The 14525-nt window shown below is 49.4% G+C and overlaps 1 long non-coding RNA gene across 4 annotated transcripts in view; it reads right to left on the bottom strand.

Annotated features, from left to right (window-relative positions):
- The window catches only part of LOC123618114 (uncharacterized), a 95426-nt gene that overhangs the window by 63944 nt on the left and 16957 nt on the right, over positions 1-14525 (bottom strand). Inside the window, exon 1 of one of the 4 annotated variants that reach the window (XR_012507576.1) lies at positions 9582-11252. The exons of the other annotated variants lie outside the window; for them this stretch is intronic. This is a non-coding gene — a long non-coding RNA (uncharacterized LOC123618114). Of the gene's footprint in view, positions 1-9581; positions 11253-14525 lie in introns of those variants that run through there. 4 annotated transcript variants of the gene reach the window in all.

The raw sequence follows: 14525 nt of genomic DNA, 5'->3' as shown, positions 1-14525 counted from the left end.
ACCCAGTCCTCCTGACCCCCAGCCTGGGAGCTTTCAACAGGCTACTCATCTGTTTCTACCTTTACGTTGCCCGCTCCTAATCTATTTAGTTCCTTCCCATCCCCAGCTCTCCCCTGGGCTCCAAGTCTCCAGGGAAATCTAGTCCAGTGAAATACGCTGCCCGTGAATGCGAGCACATACATTTTAAAATTCTAGTAGCCACATTTTAAAAAATATACTTTAAGATGAAATTTAATGGTAGATTTTGTTTACCCCATGTATTCAAAAACGATAATTTTCATTTGAAATCATCTGAAAATAATTCATAAGATCTTCCACATTTTTTAAATTAAATCTTCAAAATCCAGTGAGTATTTGACATTTAGAGCACATCTCAATTTGGATGGCCATGTATCAGGGGCTCAATAGCCACATAGGGCCAGGTTCACTGTCCTGAACAGCACAGGTGTAAGGTCCCTCCCATCTCTATCGCCCCTCATTACTCAGTACAATCCAGGGACAGGAGTGAGCGGTTCATGCATACAGCATGGCAGGGGAAGGCTGGAGCATGGCTCCTTAGATACAGGGTTTAGGGGGGCATCTTCCCCAGGACACTGGTACTGTGGAATACTATGTAGCCAAGAAAAAGCCCAAAGATACTTTTATGGATTCTTATGGAAAGAGCACAAAGATATGTCATTAAGTGAAAAAGGCAAGATACAAACAGTGCATATGGAATTCCACCACTGCATGGGGATACATGTGTTGGTTGGATATGCACAGGCCACCCGTAGAAGGATTCATAAGAACTAAAAACATCAGAAGGGAGAACCGGATGAGTGGAAGACATGGGTGGGGACTTTTGCCTCATGTGTGTTTTCAGTTTGAATTTTGGAATATGTGGATGTGCTACTTACTCAAAACTTAAAATAAAAACTCTTCAATTAATGGGCACACGTGGAGCACATGAGCCTGCCCAGCACAGCTCTTGTCCCCCTACCCCATGTGGTGCATCAGGAGGGGCGAGTACAGGTCTCTGGTGTTACTGCTGCCCCACAATAGGAAGAGGGAGGCTTGGCGAAGGCCCAGTGCAGGAAGGCATGATATCAAGTGATTTTAAAAGGCTCTTTTGTTTCTGGAAAGGCAACAGCTTCCACTCCGCATCCCTGCCCCCTTTCCCAGACCGCTGTCTCTGGGATCCCTTCACCACCTGCTGCAAGAGCATCACTCTTCCCCCGGAAGAGCTCATGGCCTGAGGTGGGAGGGGAGGGCGGCGCTGGCTGGGAAGGGGTGGCATCTTCTCTTCCCAAAGGAATTCACTCCCAGATGTCATTTCCAGAGGCATGATGCCACCCTGCCAGCTGCCCTCTAGATCCTGGCATCTCCAGCCTGCATATGACACAGAGCGATGGAACTAAGAAAAGAGAGCAGGAGCCTGTGAGTGCACATGTGAGTCCATGTGCACAGCTGGAGTCCATGCTCCAGCGTTCATTCACTCATTCATTCATCCTGTCAACAAACATAGCTGGGCATCTCCTCTTTTTCAGTCGCTGTGCTAGACCCTTGGGGTAAAGCAGGAACAAGACCACTGAGACCCTGCCCTCTTGGAGCTTCCAGTCCAGTGGGAGACATAGGTACTAAATTAAAAATAATCCACTCCTATCTATTGTCATATGTGAAAGGAAAATTGCACGAAATCGGGGCACACAAGCTCATCTAGGTGGCTGCGGAAGGTGGGCTCACGAACTGGCATTTACTTGACTCTAAGAAGTTTATAAATAAAGAGATAAGATGTGACCTGTAGGCTTACATGGATAGGGGTCCCACTATTAATCTGCTCTGTGTTCTTAAATAAACCGCATCCTCTTTTCAAAGAAATTTTTATTTGAAAATAAATTAAAAATTTCAAAAAAGTGTAAAAATAAAATCAATACAAGAGCATCTGTATGTTTTTTAGCCAGATGATTCACTCTGGTTACATTTCTCCCCATTTACTTTATCAGTTGTTCTCTCTCTGTGCGTGCACGCGCACGCGCACACACACAAACACACACACACACACACACACACACACAATTTCTTTCTGAACAATTTGAGGGCACCTTCCATACATCATGGCTCTTAACGACTGAATACCTCAGAACCCCATGCCCTTTCTGAGCTCAACCTGCTCAGCTCCAGTGTGGGAAGGGAACTCTGTCCCCTCTCTTCTCCCAGAGCGGTGACAAAGAGCACAATTGAGCCCGCACGAGCATATCTTGGCATGTGGAGCAAAATCACTGTCATCTTTTTGCTAAGCCCTTCTTGGCAATCAGAAATGAAATTCAAAGTGTTTTCCCAGAGACATGCCCAGGGTCTCAGTTCCTCCAAAAGACAGCCTGCTCTTCAGCGGCCTGGGGTGTGGGTTTTTTGGAGGGAGGGTCTTAGGGGGTCAGCTGTGCTGCCCTGGCGAGGGCAGCTCTGGCTGGCCGGCTCTCCACACTGCTCAGGGGAAGCTTCTCAAGGCAACCGTGGCTGACACTGCCGCTGCTCTCCCGCCCCAGGGAAGGGCTCCTTCTTGATGAAATGGAACTGAGCCAGGGCAGAAACCCTCTCCCGGCCGGGCAGCCCTGCATTCAGAAGCACAATAGCGTTGGTCCTCTCAGCGGGTTTGGAGAGCCATTCCCTTAATGAGAACGATAAATTCACAAGAAAAGACTGGTTGCCAAGCACAAACCGGGGAAGTGCTCTCCGGGCCCCGGAGCATGGGACACGCAGAATCCACAGCTGGACAGGGACCAGTCTCAGACCTACTGAGTCAGAACATCTGGGCTCCGAGCCTGGCAAACTATATTTTTAAAAGCTTCCCAGGTGAAGATCAGTCATTTTAGCAACCACTGGCCTAGAGACCCTCTGAGATTCTTCCAAGCCTGAGGTCCTTCGATGGTGGGAAAAGAGACCTAGAGGTAGAAGCTACGCAGACTCAGTGAAGGGGCACCAGGAATGAACTTCCGTCTCTCCAGAGCAGGAATACTCTCAGGGCCTTTGCTGGCAGCTCGTGAGTCTCAGAAGGGAACCCAGCACAGCCAAGCCTCAGTGTGTGTGCAGAGATGTCATCAGCATCTCTCCTCCTTGGTTTCCGCAGACCATCCCTGATGCAGGCAGAGTTCTGTCCTTGAAACAGGCTCTCCCTGAGCAGGGGGTGAGAGGCAGAAGAAACGCACTGAAGCGGTTGAGTTCTGTTCTGGCAGCGATGGGGGCCACTCGCTGGGGCACAGCTGTGGGCAAGGCCAGGTGCAGTGGGCAGCCTCCGGGTGAGCCCGAGGGCCCAGCTGCCCACCGCAGTCAGGGAGCAGTGCCGGGTCTTGACTCATTCAGTGCCTCTCAGCAGCAGGCCCGGGACTTCCCCCTCTGGCCGCCCTGCAGCTTCTCCCCCTGCTCTGGATGGCTGGCTTATTTTCTTTTCCTCCAGTTACCCACACCCCACGATGGGGTCACTCTGCCCCACACTGGAGGCTTCTTCTTGAGTTTCTAGGCAAACACAGGGACCCTGGGGCCCAGCAACTTTATCCCTCCCATCATTAAACACTGGACTCCCAGGAGGCCAAAAATTGTGTCAGAGTTGGCTCCTTCCTCCGCTGCCCCAGCCCTCAGCCCTTCCGGAGGCAGAGAGCAGGCATTAAGGACTCAAGAGGGAGGGATGAAGGGAGGGAGGCAGGGAGGCTGCAGTAAATCTGCAGTGAAATCCAGTTCTTAATTGACGCACTGCATCAGATCTCTCCCCAAGGTCTGTTCCAGGAACGTCCTTCAATCAAACCCAGTTCAGAATGACTTCCCCTCCCACCCCCATCACTCTAGGACTTCTCTTGTGAGGATAGAGTGTGAACTAAGCTAAGAGTGTGAACTAAATGGATTTTATAAAGATTTGCCAGATGTGAGCATAGCACAGAATAAATAATCAATTGAAAGAATGAACATGTCTGAAGGTCCACATCTGGCCTATTCCTTCAGACCTGGAGGCAAAAGACACCTCCTCAGTGAAAGCTTCCTGGATTTCTCCAACCAGAAGTGATCAAGTGATCTCTCCCTCCTCTAAAACCACACAGCATGGGACCCATCCTTCTTTGGCTTACTAGCTGAAGTTTTCTACCCGTTGATACAGGCATTTTGTATACATGGCAGGGTGATAGAAAGAAACCAGCAAAGGCTTTGTAGCCAGAGGGTCCCAAGTTCAAATCCCCCTTCTCCTTCAAACTTGCTGGGCAAATATGGAGGAGGTGCTTAACCCTTTTAATCCTCAATTTCTTCATATGTAAAATCAGAATACTAACTATGTCCAGAGTTGTGGTGAGGGTTAGCAAGGTGGTAGAAAATAACAGCATTTGCAGTATTTCCATATTTCTTCTCTTCAAAGCCCAGAGAAGGATTACACTTCTCTACCCTGTGCTTGAAGTTAGGTGTGGCAGTATGACATCCTCTGGCCAATGGGATATGAGCAGAAGTGGTGCATATCACTTTCAGACAGAATCACTTAGAAGCTGGTGCACAGTTCTCCATGCTCACTTCCCCTGCCGCAGGGAGTTCAAAGGAAATCGTGGCATCAGATGGTGGAGCATCCAGCAGATTGGCAACCATGAGCAGCCCCTTCCCCAGAAAGCTGTATTGGGAATGTAACATCAGTAAGAAATAAACTTGTGTTGCTTCCAATCACTAAGATTTGGGGCTTGTTTGTTACCACAGCATTACCTAATTTATCCTGACTAATACAAGGCATAAGGTATGTAGGACTCAGCACAGCTCTGATACAGAGTAAGTGCTTGATAAAACATGTCATGGTTGAAGAAACACACAGACAAATGTCTGATCAAATGACCAAAGGAATGAACTAGTAACTACTTCCAGACCAATGCTGCTTTCTCTAAGGGAAGTTTGTGACAATTCTTCTAACCTCTTTATGGTGAGTGTAAATGCTTTATGTAGATGCCACTGGTGGCCAGGTTACTGCCAAGGCAAGAGGCAAAAGGCTGCCCTTTATGACATTTTTTCCTGCCTACCTAGGGATGCATTGTCACCCATGCGGTCCCACATGTGTCCTTGGACACTACTCTGCTACCTCTAACTGGGGTGATGGGAGCCAGGGTCCTCAGTTCAGGCATCTTTGCCATGGGAGATCCCATCTGGAGACTCCTAGCAAAGTAACCCTTGAGAATCCCTTGAGCTTCCTCACCACGCACAAGGCACACTCATCTGGGAGAAGAGCCTAAGGACAGGGAGCAGATGGGACCCACAGCTGAGGTTCTCCCCTCCTGGAAATGGAGGGGCCTCTGTAGGGGGCTGGGAAGCACAACCAGGGCCCAGTGGAAGATACACAGACCTCAGTCCAGAAAGGGGCTGAGAACTGGCCTGGCAGCTCCCTGGCAAGTGTATGGGGCTCAGCAAGCTTACCAAGTAATTCCACATCCAGAGACCAACTTGATGATGCTGCCTAGGTGGGAATCATTACTGTCCCCATTTCACAGAAAAGGAAACTAAGGTTCAGAGCAGGGAGATGAATGCTTCAGGACACCGCATAGCATCTACAGGAGGTAGATTCAGTCGTCGACGTGAGGAGCTTGCTCAGGATTTTCCCTCTGCACCTAAGGGGAGCCCTTTTGATTCCTTCATGTTGCTTTAAGAGCATCCTTTTTCCTCCTGTTGATTCCTACTGCTTGAAGAAGCAGGCATATGGCATGTTCACCCCCAAAATCCTGAATGACTGCTCCCCACAGCTATAAACAATGACAGAGAAGGAGTGAGAGAGAGAGAGAGAGAGGAAATGCAACCCCGGAAACCAACACAGCACCGAGGAGAAGAGGAGAGCATTCTCTGAAGAGCCGCACTCCCGGCCCCTCTGCAAAGGGAGGTGTGTGCACCAGAGGCGGCAGCAGTAATACACCGAGTGTCACTTTCCAGCAGACTCAAGGCCATAGCAAGGAACTGGCAAGGATCAAGTCCAAAAGGCAAGACGACTGGAGCTGGGAGAGCAAATGCCAGGTCAGGTGGAGGGAGGGTGGGTGACAAGAATAGGTCCAGGAAACCTGAGGGCACTGGGGCTCCCTCTCCTGCGGTGTTTGTGTGGGTCTGAGGACAGGCGTGGCAGCCACAAGGGCCCTGCAGGGTGGGGCGTTCCTGGCTGCAGTTTCCTTTTCTGGCTGATGAAGGGTTGACACGAGTTCCTTTGCTTGCCCCAGCTCTGACATTGCAATGGTCTTCGTGAATGGAAAGCCTTCTGAGTTTCCATCTCTAGACCACTGGGGGCGGAGCCACATCCAAGTTCCAAGTACACCAGCCAGCACAGCAACTGTCACTGTGCTGTGTCCTTCAGTCCTCACGACCCAGCAAGGAGGGTAGGTCACTTGTGCGGGACCAGTGGGGAAACTGAGGCGTGAAGTGGTGAAGGTCCTTTCCTAAGCACCACAGTTCATCAGTGGAGGACCCCAGATTTGAACCCAGCCCCACCTGGCTGCTCATCTCAGGCTATTTCTGCATTATGCTATGCCCAAGTTTATCAGAAAGATCCACCCTGAACAGCAAACCCCCTGGAGTCGTATTTTTTAACAGCTGGCCATCTCCACCAACAGAGAACTACAAGAGACGAGGGAAAAGGGAAGATTCGATCTATTTCCTTTGCCTAAAGAGAACAAACGCTAATATCAAGGGCACTGGTACAGAAAGCCATTTGCCCCGATGTCCTTGCCAGAGACAGATAACCTTTATTTGCAAGCTGGATTAAATATTAACTTGGGACCCAAGGGCGCTGTCCCACACAAGCAAGACAAAGTCCTCGCCTTTAGCTTCAGAGCTCTGCAGTGGGGCCTGAGCATCCACCAGGCTGCTTTCCTACCACATCAGAGCCCAGCCCAGGGGCCCCACCCCTCCCCATCGCATGGTTGCGTTCAGGGCCGGTCGGTGTGTGTGCACTGAAGGCCTGGACAAGCTGGTGAGAACTCCACCCTCCTGTCAAGCTGAAAGGCTCCTGGCCTACAGGAGAATGCAGACTCCACCCCATGCCTGCTTCTGCACATGCCATCTGGTGTCCCCCACACTCACTCCTGGTCTCACCGGCTATGACCAGGCAGAGCCCAGATACGTGGCCCCCATGCCCTCGGCTGCATCACGTGGGAGCCGCCTCTTCCATGCATATCAGGGTTTCTGCTTGCGGGGCCTCAGTGGTATCTGTACCTTTGTCATCTGCCCACTGGCCAAGGGCCATGTCACCCTGAGCCTGTGTCCTCTGTTGCTGCAGACACAGTGGGGTGGCAGTGGGGGAGCAGGGTAGTGACAGGTGTCAGTGGTGCTGGAGGAAGGCTTTGGCCATTTCCTAAGCACGCTGACATCTCAATTCTGTTACCACAGGTGCCAACTTGACTTTCCAACAGGGTCATAAAAATAAGTGACTAATCTAGAAACCTACTTCCCTTCCTTAACTAAACCCGGCTACTCAGGGTTATGTTAAAATCTTAGGAAGTAGGACCTTGGTGTTGGCAATAAACCTCACTTATTAGAGCAGATGAGGAATGAAAAGAAAAACAAAAACAAAAAAAAAGTGTCTTCCTCTTAGGCTGTTGACAGCGCAGGCAAGACTATAACTCTCAGGCCGGTGGCCACACCTGGAACTGGAAGCTGAAATAAACCAGTCGATGGGCCCCAAAGAAATGAAACAAGCAGCAAGACCCCTCCTGTCCACACTCGCCCATCAAGTCGCGGGGCCATTTGCAAACACCCTACCACTCTGGTCACTTGTTAGACCTGAGGACTAATGGCCACCCCAACCCCGACCCCCTTTCATACCGCAAATCCTCCATCTAGAAGGACCTTCTCTCCCTCCTCCACCTGGCTCACACACCTGGGCGAAGACTCTCCTGATGCCTAGCCCCGAACTTCAATCAGAATTGATTGTTCCCCCTTACCATCCCCTATTTTGAGCATAGCTATTTGACAACACTTACCACATTTTATTGTACTTAGCTCTTTTAAAGAGCAGGCTTTTAGAATACTTCAAATTATTCCTAAGCAGAGAACATATTTTCTAAACCCCCAAATCTTCCTTAAAGCTGCTCAGCAAATGTTTATTGAGTGGATTCGTGAGTGACTGGATAAAATGCCTTTACGATGATACATGACTTCTCTATCTGGTCCTCATATGGGAAGAACAAAGATTATTAGCCCCATTTTACAGATGACAACAAAGTCACAGGCTCACTCCCACTCACTCACTTAACTCATGTTTATTGTGTGCAAGTTTCAGTCTAGAGCAGCGCTTCTCCAACTTTAACGTGCACACGAATTTTCCGGGGCGCTTGGTAAAATGCAAGTTCTGATTCAGCCGGTCTGGGGTGGAGCCTGAGATTCTTCGCTTCTAACGAGCTCCCAGGTGACACCTGTGCTGCTGGTGCAAGGGCCACATTGGAGGGTTACCGACCTAAAAGGGTGGCTGAGAGAGAGAAAATGCCCAAATAGCTTGAGTACATAGCAGGAGGCAGAGTTGTCTTTCAAACTTGAGGAAGGAGAGACAGCATTGTGCCCATTATACGGATACGGAAACCGAGGATCAGAGAGACTAAGTGCCTCCTCCAAGGTCTAATCCAGCCCAGTTCAGTGCTGCCTTGACGGCCGCCCACTGCACTGCGTGCTGGGTAGATTCAGAGACGGAGGCACAATGTCCAAGCTCAGAAAGGTGACGAGGGAGACGCACTTGCACCAGGAGCACAAAGACTGAGAGAAAAGCCAGAGGTCCAGAGGCGGGGGAGCACGTGCTAGGCAGATTTTACCCCCAAAATGTGCCGTGTCTTTGTTTTCCACCCACAGCCCAATTAGACTGCGGATGGGGGTCTTCTTCCATCAACCCAATCCCTTTAAAAGAAAGAAAAAGAAAAAACAGTGGCTTCAGGAGTTCTCTTTTAAGCCCTGAACCTCTTCAGTGGAAAGCGCTGCCCTTCCGACCCGTTGATGTAATTGCCATAATTGAAGATTCCAGGCCCCCATGGGGGTGGACAGGGCCCCATTCAGCCATCGGGTCAGCGAAGTGTAAACCTGCTGAGTCCTTCAGATGCCCCGGCCGCAGCCTCCCCTCCCTGCCCCCAGCCCCGCAGGCCTGCTCCCCGTGACGCCAGGGCAGCCAGGCCCAGGCTGGTCCCTCTCTGGCTCTGGGAATGGTGCCTAATTAAAGGGTCTGTTCTCATCTCCAGGAGGCGACTTAAGGCCTCCTGACAGTAATGAGAGCCACACGTGTGGGGCTGGGGGGTGGGAAGGAAGGCCCCCCTGCTGTCTTAGCACCCTATTAAACAGCAAGTCATACATGTACACACACACGGACGCGCACACATGTCCATGCACACGTTGCAGTTCGGCTATAATCACCCTCAAATCTTCAGAACCACAAGGAGCTGCTCCCATTTTGAAAGAGGAAGGAACCAAAGAGAAGAAACAGCTTGCCTCGGGGCACACAGTGAGTCAGTGGGGCTGGCCTCAGGTGTCCTGTCGCACCTCGCAGCACAGACTTCCCCTAGGAGGGTGGGGCTCCCCACTGCAGCCCCCAGGGAGCTGATGTGGGGTGGGTGGGGGAAGGGAGGAAACCAACTCACCCAGCTGCAGCAGCCAGTCTCAGAGGGCCTGTCGCGGTCCCCACAGAGCAGAAAGGAGCAGTTCCCGGGCCTGGGGCTGCTGTCTGAGACACCCTTTGATCACAGAGCAAAGCCACCCTGAGAGTGTGCCATTCACTGCTGCAGGGGGACCCATACCTGATCCTCACCCTCCTGGCATGAACAGGAGCCAGCCTCGGTCATCTTCTCCTGCATTCTTTGTGCCCCATCTGACCACCTCCCCCTTCTCCTCCCCAACCCCCCCTCGCCTAGCAGCCCGGAGCTGAACCAGCTGCCCTCAGACCCATTCTTTCTGCCTCTCTTGCAGAGGAGCAGCCAGATATTACTAGTTCTTAGTAAATATTCATTAACTACAGTAAAAGTCAAGTCGATGTTTGCTCCAACTCACGGTCACTGTCAGTGCATTGCTCTACCACAACTGCCTACAGAGAGGACACTGGGGTGAGGTGAAGCAGAAAGGCTGAAAATAACATGGCTCATTTATAAAGATGGTGAATGACGGAGCATTTCACTTCTCCCATGGACTGTGATGAATTCCAAGAAGAAGCCAATAAGATCCTGGGTCCTAACAATGTAATCTGGAGACCCAGGTTTCTTCCAGAAGCCCCCTCACTAGCATCTCTACTCCCATGTTCCCTCTTTCCACCTCCCAGTCCTCCATGCACACTAGCTACCTGACTGCTGGATCACACCACTTGTATCATAAGATATTCCTGCTCAAAAGCCTTCAGTGGTTCCCTATTTCCTCTGCATGAAATCTGCACTGTCTGATTCTCGGTCTGGTTCGGCCTCAACACCAGTTTCCCCTTTAATCAAGTTGGTCTCCTCACCCAGCTCAGACAGTGTAGGGCAGGGTATAGAGGTAAAGACAAAATTTGGAGCCAGAAGACCCAGTTATGGGTCCCAGGTCCACCATCTGACCTCTCTGAGCCCAGTTCCCCATGAGTAAAATGGGGATGATGATAAAATCCACATTGTAGAGTTGGCATGAGGGTTAAGTAGGATAATGGATGTTGAAGTCCTTTACAAACTGTAAAGGGCTAAAGGAATGACAATTGTTCATATCTAGTCATGATTAGTCTCACCTCCAGCACTGCCTTTGATCTCAGAACTCTTAGACCTGGTCAAACTCAACTCAAGCCCTGCCACCCATCGAAAAATCATGCTGGTACCTCGAGTTCCCACTGACTCTCACTTTTAAGGCCTCAGCCATAAAATGCCTTGATTTGTTCACTGTGTCTTGCACATGTCAGCCATAGAACTCCAAGCCTACGGGCGTTTACTTACATACAAAACAAAAAGTCTGGCTGCTTACAATTAAAAAATAAATACACTTATAACAGCCAAGCTCAAGATACAAATGGAGGGAAAAATCAGCAACGCCACGAGAGAAGAAAAGGACGATTATGTTAGACACCGAAGTTAAGCTAGCTACCCCAGTTACGTCCCTTGGGCATAATCCTCATGTTCCCTTCTCTTGTCTGCAGAAGAGAGACTTGTACTCATCAGCCCACAAAAGGGGAAGGTTGGAGTGGGACTTTCCCATCTCTGTCCTCCCGGGGAGGAGGAGTAGCTAATGAGTTGGGTGAGGGCAGCATTTACCAGGAGGTCGTCACTGGATCAGGGGCACTGGGGTGCAGTCACTGCCTTGGGCTCCTCGGTCTCATCAGGCTCCTGCTCTCTGTCGCCCTGGGATTGCTGTGATCAGCCACCTGCCCAGGGAATCTGTCCTCACTCTCCGCCCCCCTCCCCCCACCCCACCCAGCAGGATGGGCACCACTCTTCTGCTGTTTCCACTCCACCGGCCTTCTAGAAGTAGGCCATAATCTTTTCCTTGCAGTAGCTTGAATAAGCAGACTCAGCATGTACTTAGCAGAACATGCAGGTCCCAAAGTCAGGCTCAGGGAGGGAGGAGGAAGTCCCACCCCATTCCCTGATACAGAGATTCATAGAGAGCCTGCAGTTTGGGAAGCTTCCTTTGCCGTCAGTGAAGCTGATACTCTGCTGTGCATTCGCCTGGTGGTCCTGGAACCTGTTCTCAATCACCCCGAAAGCAGAGAGGTGGTCTTAGGGCCCTTACTGCCAGCAAACACAAATGTGAACTATGAGCTTCCCAATAGCCTATGTATCATTATTTTATTTAAAAAAAATGGAAATATGACTGAAGGTAAAGAGAGATGTGTCCTGATATAAGGGACACAATGGATGAGTTGTCAAGGGTGGTTTAGCAGAAGATCCCTGCAGGCGGCTTATCACAGAAATCCCGGGGCGACAGAGAGCAGGAGCCTGTTCTGTTTTGTTTTATAATAACACATAATAAAAGTTAAGAGCATGTATTAATTTACAATTCAATGTAAAGGAACCGCACTAATGTATTTCAAATCTATTCATTTGTGTTGACTCGATCAGATGCAAGGACAGGGCTTCATTCATTATCTCAGTTATGTTTTTGGCAAGAGATAAACAGCAGACAATTTAGAATTAAACTTATGAACTCTCATATACTGTGGAAATAAAAATTGATATGACACTTTGGAAAACAATTTGGCGATATGTATTGAGAATCTTGGTAATGTTCCTCTATTTAGCAATTCTACTTCTGGGAATTTGTCTTAAGAAAGTAAATTTTTGAAAGTTAAAAATCATATGCTTAAATCTATTAAGTAAATCATGGTACATTGATAAAAGATTATGCTGGTATTCGAAATGAAATTTATGTTGCTATCATGTTAAATAACAAAAGTAGATTATAAAGTGGTGCATTACAATAGTTATAATCATGTAAAATCATGAAAGAAAAGGAGGAAAAATACCAAGTGATGAGAGCAATTTTCTTTCCCTTTCTGTATTTTTCTGTTTTTGAATGAGCACATACGATAACTGGAAAAAAATTAAGTGAACATTATTGTTGATACACGTAATTAGCTGCCCTCTGATCCTGCTACTTTTTGATACCAGCCTGGCAGACAGCAGAGCTGGCATTCTGTTACAAAAACTAAGAGCTGTGCTTGCTGCCTCACCCGGGTGAGGGGGCATCTCACTTCTACCCAGAAGGAAACTCACTGTTGCTGGTGCGTAGGACCGACCTTTTCCTAAACTCAGGGTTTTGGAGGTGACTGGGCACATTTGGGCATCTCAGTTCAGCTGTGGACTCCCTGAGCAAGAGACAGTCTCTTCTTCTATTTAGTTCCCAGGGCTTGACTGTATCTTGTCACCTGCCGGGGGACCAACAAGTTGTTGGTTTGATTGGTTGATCTAATGATTTGTCTAGCCAGTTCGCTAAGAACATCTTAGGTACTCAGTCCTCCATTACTGAGTGACTGAATGATGAAACAGACATGAGTGAACTTCTTGACTGAGAAGCACTGAAAGAAGAAAAACTCTTATATAAGCTTCTAGGTCCAGCTCAGTGGGCCCCCCTGACCACTCTGCCCTTGCTCCCCCTACCCCACCCCCACGTTCCCCTGTGACCTTGTACAGACCATGACTGTGCCCTTGACTGAGCCAAGATCCCAGCCTTGATGCAATTTGTTTACTTGTCTGACTCCCTCACTCAACTCTGAGCTTCTTGGGTCAAGGTTTTACATTTTGTTCATTTTAAAATTAAATCAGCCTCTGAGGTTATCAGCTCAGAGTCTGGGACATAATTCATCCAACACGACACATCACAGGGGTTCCACAAATACTTGCGAATTCAGTGGACAGGATATCTCAAATACCAATGAGCCCTCCAGCCCGGGGCCAGATGCAATCCCTGAGGGCTCGAAGGAACCACGGAAGAACTGGCAAAACTCTCACCACACTTCACTGCCATCCATCCTCTACCTGTTTCTCTTCTCTCCTACGTCATAAACGCCGTGAGGGCAGGGGCTGCGTCTGCCTCATTCACCCCAAACTCCAGCTCTCACACAGTCAACTCAGTCGATTTCCATTGAAGGAATGAATGGATGGCAAGGGACTCCAGTTTTCAGTTTTTATTTCCTCCAAATGTGATGACTCACTGAGCACAAGGGCAGATCCCATGTAATGCTGTGCAGCCTGCCCCTCGCTGCCCTTTCTCTTGGTTTTTATTAAGAACTAAGGAGAACTGTGGGAGGCTGGAGGGGCTTTCTCTCCTCAGCTGAAGATTACCTGGCAACTTAAGTGAGAACCACAGCAGATCCTCGACCAAAGAAGCCTCAAAATAGAATGTTTATCTTCCCCCAAGCAGGTGCCGAGCAACCGATAACAGAAACAATTCGTCTCAGCGATGTCCTCGGAATTGTACGTACATCTTCCAACTTCCTTATGCAAAAGGTTTCCTTAGAAAAGACGGGGGAAACGGTTTCCAAAGAAAGGAGCTTCTCTAAAGTTTCAAAAAGTAGTTCCACAAATACAACCTAAAAGAAGCCCTCTGGTCACCTTTAGAGCCTAGAGAATATTGTTTTCCACACTCAAGATTTGTGGACCAAAGGGCTCTGCAGCGGTGCTGCGGTGGTACCCATGACGGAGAGACGGTGCCGACAGCATCTTCCCTGCAGGAAAGCCTCGTCAGCCGGGTCAGGTTTGGGGGAGGATGGGAGGCTGATGGTTTGCTCTTCTCCACATCTACTGCTGAGGGAAGCCTTGGGCTGGAAATGCAGGTTGGGAGGTTAACGGTGAACTGTGAATTAAAACACAGTAAGCCACTTATTCCTTCCCCATCCACATCTTCCTTTCTTAAGTCTGGTGGCGAAAAAAAAGACCCCTTTCCCCTTCCTCCTTGGCAAGACTGCCCCAGGGTTAATCAGAACCTTAAGCCACTGTCCTCCACCCACGTTGGAAGCAGGGTGACCGTGATTAGAAGAGCCTGACGTAAGCGCAGCCCGCGATGAAAGAGTCGCTGACAGACAGCGCAAGCTGACACCGTGAGAACAGCCGGGGCTGTGAGGTCACTGGGTCCAACAG

This window comes from Camelus bactrianus, chromosome 1, assembly GCF_048773025.1.
Source record: "Camelus bactrianus isolate YW-2024 breed Bactrian camel chromosome 1, ASM4877302v1, whole genome shotgun sequence".
Taxonomy (NCBI): Eukaryota; Metazoa; Chordata; class Mammalia; order Artiodactyla; family Camelidae; genus Camelus; species Camelus bactrianus.
The sequence above is the reverse complement of the archived record's forward strand: the minus strand, read 5'-3'. Positions and strand labels throughout refer to the sequence as shown.